This window comes from Otolemur garnettii, unplaced genomic scaffold (assembly GCF_000181295.1).
Source record: "Otolemur garnettii isolate 467f Iridium unplaced genomic scaffold, OtoGar3 scaffold00013, whole genome shotgun sequence".
NCBI classification, from domain to species: domain Eukaryota; kingdom Metazoa; phylum Chordata; class Mammalia; order Primates; family Galagidae; genus Otolemur; species Otolemur garnettii.
The window spans coordinates 1,105,907-1,111,664 of NW_003852408.1; the positions used below are offsets into that span (position 1 = coordinate 1,105,907).

General features: G+C 43.6%; 1 long non-coding RNA gene across 1 annotated transcript in view; it reads right to left on the reverse strand.

Annotated features, from left to right (window-relative positions):
* Nucleotides 1-331: 331 nt before the first annotated feature.
* Nucleotides 332-5,758, reverse strand: part of LOC111723583 — an 11,020-nt gene continuing 5,593 nt past the window's right edge. The window contains exon 2 of the long non-coding RNA XR_002772100.1: nucleotides 332-2,930. This is a non-coding gene — a long non-coding RNA (uncharacterized LOC111723583). The remainder of the gene's footprint in view (nucleotides 2,931-5,758) is intronic.

Here is a 5,758-nt window from a genome sequence, read left to right on the forward strand (position 1 = left end):
AGCCACTTCAGCCACAGGCACCAAGCCTGGAAGTGATTTCTTACTTTGAAATCAATTTTTTTGAACTTTTTTCTATTCCAATACTCCTTACCCCAAGTTAAGAGAATTAACAACTACGTTTTGATACTAAAAATGTAAACTGAGTTGTGGCAATGATTAACACCAACTAGAGAATATTTTCATAATACATTTATGTCAATGATATTGGCATTGCCTAGATTATCCTGTGTATTTTATTATGCAATGCAGTTAAAATGGAGCCTCATACACCGAAGGGCAGGATTAACAGCAGGATCCCCATTTCCCTTGTATAGACAAGTCCACAACCTGGTTCTTGCTGATATTTTCCGTTTATTACTGCAGTAGACAATTGCTCTGAAAGTGCAACACTAGTCACTCTTGTCACAGCCTCTGCTCCTTCTCCACTGGCAAATACTTGGAAATTCATTCTTGGAGCATCGTGGACCACAAGCTTCTCTCTGGGTGGAAAATTATTGCCACTGCCAGTGTCACAGGGAAAATACACACGCACACACACACAGAAGGATACAAAGAGAAGAGCACTGGAGAGGAGGGGGGCCCAATTTCAAATGAAACCAAATAAAGGGGTCTGGGGAGAGAAGCCCCAACTGTGCAAAGTAGAGACTGATTTCCTGTTCTCCAGTGGCAATCCAGCATACAGGTCACATTGGCCTTGGCAGGCCTTTTTTCCCTTTGTCTTTAACAGGTGATATCATAACCATGACTATCACATCTCAGCATATGAGGCCCATGGAGTCAAAATAAAAGCCTTCTCAAACCAGTTTAGGAAAATGGGCGAATAAACTGACTGGTAGACAGAGTATCTGGGAAAACACTGAGGGTAAGATGCTGCCTAATAAGGAGAACCCCCTGTTCTAACCGGCAGAGGGTCAGCATAATTTTGATGGGGAAAGAACTGTTAAATACTACAATGACAAGGAGGAAGAGAAAACATGAGCAGCTCTAGAAAACATACGAACAAAAAATCTGAACAACAACAAAAAAGGCAAAATGACAGACAATACACATAACCACTAGGCTTGACCAGACCCTCACTCCTAAGTACGTTGGACACACCTGCACCTTCTTCCACGCACACGCAACAGTTAGGTAGATGCCCCAAGGTGGGCAAATCCAAATGTCTGCTCTCTTTGGAAATTTTAATGGCAAATATGAGTTTAGGCAAAAGTAAAGACCTCCTTAGAGTCTAGACAAATCTCAGAAGGTGGCCTTTGCTCCCCACTGTAGCCGATGTTGCTCCTATATTTGCCTGAGCCCTTCACAACTGTCTGGACACCAGAATGCATTCTTCATGTTCCTGGAGTTTAAATCCCTGCTAGATCTTACCTGATCTAACTTCACCTGTAATTGAAGCACCTCCCTTTTGGCCCCTGAACTCCCCTGTTCTTTCAGGAAAAATCATCCCGAAACAGTGGTAATTAGAGGGTGTTCAGGAGTTGGAAAGTAGGAAGAGAGTAATACAAATACAATAAGGAAATGCTTGTCATTCTCATAGGATTTCTCCAAGGCCAGGTTGCCAAGGACCCCCTAGCCTTCAAGGATATGTTTAAAGGAGAGGCCTTAATTTAAGGTACTGCAATCTTTGCTCACAAGAGCCAAGTAAGACGGTGCTACTTGGAAGTTGCTGTATAACTCTGATTCATTATTTATTTGAATCCTAGGTGCTCTTTTGACCTGACTTCAGTCCTTCTGGAGTCAGATTGCCCAGCCCCTCTAATAAGTGACTGGGTCATTTTCAAAGCATGCCTGCAGTAGCCCTCAAGGTTTCTGTCTGGGCATCATGGACCAGCACACATTTGCTAACATACATACTGAGTAATGAGGGCTGAAAGGAGGGTTTTCCAACCACTGCAGACAGGCACAGTCATGCAAATAAAGCCATCCAGCAAGGTTACCCTTCCTTCAGCTGTCTCAGTTTCAGGATCATAGAATTTATATATTAAGTACTAACAGGCCTGGCAATAACCAGCTTCACTTCCCTTCCTCAATGAGGGGCATGCAAGAACCTACAGAAAAAGGCTTAACGTATCAGCCCTGTGCATCAGGGAAAATGATCTTAGTCATTGCCCTCAGCTCCAAATCCTGTACTTGGAGCCTATGTTAATAATAATAGTTCCTATTCAAACTGGATTCTGCTCTAGTTTCTTACCAAGGCATTCCCTCTAAGCTGCCTCACTGAAACCAGCATGACCCACTGGACTCTAATCCTAAGTGCAGCAGTGCCTAAGAAGGAGAGAATCTCATAGGAGGGAAAACTGGAGGGCATAAGGTGGGAGATGATACAAAGTCTAGGACTGTCCTCACATCAGTAACACCGCTTCACAAAGTGGTATGCTTGGGGAAGAGGGGAGAGAAAGAAACAAAATGTCCCAATAATTTAGTGGCAGAGCTAGAAAAGAGCATTTACAGCTACTCTGGGACTCTCCAACAAAAGCTTTTCCTGGATGCACAGACATTCATAATACTGATATCTCTCATTGCCAGCTCTGGCATGTACACGTATGTGGTCACGATGCCCTTCGTACAGCATGAGAGGAGCACAAGGGATGCCCCGGAGGCATCTGGACAGCACACAGCAAAACAAAAGGCTGAACTCCCCCCATAGAACCCCATTAAAAAACAATGTTTGTCTATTACAAAGTCACGTTTGCTGTTTTTCCGCTTTATAAAGTCAGCGACGCTGGAGGGTGTCTAGCGGAATCCGTCCTCCAGGAATGAGTGCAAAAGGGGAGCACACGGCTCAGGGATGTCCCTTCAGTGAGCAGATGGAAGGACCGGCTGGAGGCCTCCCATCCATTTCGGACAAACACACACACACAGAAAAGGATTATTGCCAGCTTGTGTACTTTCACAATGTGATTTTTGTATTTCGAAAGCTTGAATTGTCCCTGAAAGAAAAAAATGGGAGAAACAAAGCGTTCAATACATGGATCATCTATACACAACCACACACATACAGGGGGAGAACTGACTCAGCAGCCTTGGGCTCTTCAGGACACCCTCAGGACCTTCCTCACTTGCCAATGTAATGCCAAAACAACCCCAAAGTAACTCGCCTCCCAAATCCTTAGAAAACTTCGATCAATTATTTGCAATAGCAAAATATTAGAAACAAACTAAATGTAGATCAAGTAAGGACTGGTTAAATATTCATGTTGGCACACTCATAGGATAAACAAGGAAGCTCTCTACTAATATGGAAAGAGCTCCAAGATAAATGTAGCATCTGTGTATGCAGCATGCTACATTTTGTATAAGTTGTGGTGGAGAAAGTAAAGCTAGAAGTTAACATTTGCATGTACTTTAAGAAATGTATCAAGGCTACACCAGGTACCTGGGGCAGTGGGTTAGGAGGGGGCACAATGGAAACTGGATACATAAAGTAAGCATGTGAGGGAGACTTTCTCTCCCTTTCATTCTTTCTGTCTCACACATTTAAAAAAATACATTGAAACATATGATTATATTACATAAACAAAAACCCCAACCAACCAACCAAATATAAATCCTCAGTTTAACAGTTAGAGCTGCTTACAAAAGGAAAGGACATTCCAGGGGAAATCTGGGTGCCCATCACTTCAGAAACATGGCTCTACTTCTTGAAAGAGAAGTGTGTCTGTGTGTGTGTGGCAGGGTGGAGGGAGGACAGGAGACCCCAATGTATGTACTCTTAGTGACTTCTATTGGACGCAGACAGGCTTGGCCACCCCCTGGTGATCTTTCCTGGTCCATACTAGAAATCAGTGACATCTTACCAGGTCCCATTACCATCTGAATCTCAAAATCTCAGGGCCGGTAGGGGATTTAAAGTCTATGTAGCTGCTCCCCAGCCCAGAGCTTCAGACTTAAGTTTACTGGAAATTTTGAAACAAATTCCCTTTAACCAGGATTATTTCCTTTTAATTTTAATATAGAAGCTCTGACTTTAACTGACGCATCTTAAAACTGTTACAATAAACTGGGCATATGGCAACTGGCCCAGAATAAATACTGAAGAAGAATATGCTCAGCCCAGTCTCCTCCTGTTACAGACTAATGGATCCTCCTCCATGATGGCAGCAAGCTGACAGCAACTAACAGCCCACACTACATCAAGTACCAAGGAGAAATTTTTTTTTTTTTTGAGACAGAGCCTCAAGCTATCGCCCTGGGTAGAGTGCCATGGCATCACAGCTCACAGCAACCTCCAACTTCTGGGCTCAAGTGATTCTTCTGCCTCAGCCTCCCAATTAGCTGGGACTATAGGCACCTGCCACAATGCCCAGCTATTTTTTGGTTGCAGCCATCATTGTTGTTTGGCAGGCCCGGGCTGGGTTCAAACTTGCTAGCTCAGGTGTACATATGTGGCTGGCACCTTAGCCACTTGAGCCACAGGTACTGAGCCCCAAGGAGAAACTGAAGCTGGTGGATGTGAACTTGGGTTGGGAAGAAACAGATGTTATCTCAAAAGCCTGTTGGCATTTTTATAATTGATATGCATGTGATTCATCCAATATTTTCTTTCTTTTTTTTTTTTTGCAGTTTCTGGCCGGGGCTGGGTTTGAACTCACACTCCTATATATGGTATACGGGGCTGGCGCCCTATTCCTTGAGCCACAGGTGCCGCCCTCATCCGACTATTTTCATCTAAGGAGCTGAACACAACACTGACGGAGTGGTCGTCTTTTTAAAAGGCCAATATAAAAAAAACTTTCAAAAGAACAGATCCCTCTGAGGTACCACAAGTAGCTAGCAAAGGATAAAGCATAAGTCAGGCCTGTGGTCCCAGCTACTTGGGAGGCTGAAGTGGGAGGATAGTTTGAGCCCAGAAGTTGGAGGCCAACCTAGGTAACAGAGAGAGACCTCATCTCTTTAAAAAAAAAAAAAAAAGGATAAGGAACATATCTGGTCATCACACAGAGAAAAGCAAGCCTAACTGATGTGTAAGTTATTTCTGAGAGGGATGAGAGGCTCTGTTACTGAGACTGCATTACAAAAAACACCTCTCATACCTACACCTAATACTAAAGAAAGTCATTACCCAGTAACAGAGTCATCTCTTCCATTTCTTTCCTTTTAATGCTACCCTTATGCCAATATGGCCACTGGAGAACAGACATCTAATGGGAGGGATTCTGCTCCTCTTACTGGAAGAGTGTAAACAAGGGTGGGGGCATGGGAAGGAAGAATCAGACAACTTCCCAACTCTGAGAGAATTAGCTATCTTGGAGTAGGGGAGATAGCAGGCAAGTAAGTATCTGGATTCAGCTCTTTCAGCTGTTCAGTGACATACAGAGAATTTTCAAGACAATCCTCATTATACGCAGTCATCTTATCTTTTGGGAGGATTCTGCTACTATGTTAGAGTTGAGTCAGAAGTAAATGCCCCTCTCTGTGGCAAGGAAATGGAAGAGTTCTGTAACACTTTCTCATTCAGATATTTAATATTCTAATTGTTATTATAGATCTCTTTACAGCCAGAAAACCTAAGAAGTTCTATCATTCTAAGGTCCATTTGTGAAATGGGGAAGAGAAGAGCCAGGAGAGTCTAGCTGAGTTTTTCCACTGTTTGATTTAACAGGCAAACGAAGAGGGTAGGTGGCCTATTAAAAATGACCGGCTAGGCTCAGCGCCTGTGGCTCAATCGGCTAAGGCGCCAGCCACATACACCTAAGGTGGCAGGTTCGAATCCCCAGCCTGGGCCCGCCAAACAACAATGATGGCTGCAACCAAAAAA